We start from the raw sequence: 970 nt of genomic DNA, 5'->3' as shown, positions 1-970 counted from the left end.
TTGTAATCTCCTTATCCTTCTAGGCCCCTTGGATCTCTATCATCAATTTTTCCAAAATTCAATTCCTAATCAATCCTAATTCTAATCACATTTGAATGTAGAAACCTCAAGTTACATTCAAGGGGAGTAAGATAAGGAAAGAATTTTACAAACCGAGGTAAAGAAATAAGGTAGGACACGCAGGGCCTATTTCAAAATTACCAAGAATATACATTCAACCATAGCATAATCATATTGGGCCTAAGTCCATAATCATCCACATATATTCATCAATATGAATAAAATTTAAAGACACATTTCATTCAAATTGTTAATCATATGAGGTATTTGAGATTAGCAATTTTCAACATTTGAATTTTGCCAATTCTAAATTTTTGGGTAACCATTTAATTCTATACATATGGAAACTTCTTTCATATATGGTAAGTATTACTAATCAAAATTAGTAATTTATCCATTCCTAATCTTCTTAGGATTAGAATTAAATTTTTATTACAAATAAAAAATTAAAACATTTTTAATTTGTGCTCCTAACATTTTACACAACCTATTATTAATCTCATTTAATCAAAGATTGAATGTCTATTATTACCTAATCTTATTAGGAAATAAATTAGACAATTTAATCTTAAAATTTAATGTCAAATTAGAATTATCTTCTTGTAAGAAGTCAATTCAAAACAAAATTGGTCCATAAATATTTAGACTCCCATTACTCCTATGAATCTAATTCCTAAATTAATGTAGTCTTAAATTATTTAAAATTTGACACCCTTAAAGTAAGGAATCACATTCCATAATTTATGAAATAAATTATCAATCATTATGGAACATACTCCATAAATATTTAATTGGTTAATGAAGATATTTTAACCTCCATAGTTTTATAAATCACATTTCTATATTTGAGGATGTTAATGCATCATCTTTGACATCTTTAATTTTAGGAATCATATTCCTTAAATCAAAT

The sequence above is a fragment of the Theobroma umbraticum genome, unplaced genomic scaffold (genome assembly GCF_002168275.2).
Source record: "Theobroma umbraticum cultivar Fairchild unplaced genomic scaffold, ASM216827v3 scaffold_77.0, whole genome shotgun sequence".
In the NCBI taxonomy this organism is placed as follows: Eukaryota; Viridiplantae; Streptophyta; class Magnoliopsida; order Malvales; family Malvaceae; genus Theobroma; species Theobroma umbraticum.
Note: the sequence above shows the minus strand (reverse complement) of the source record.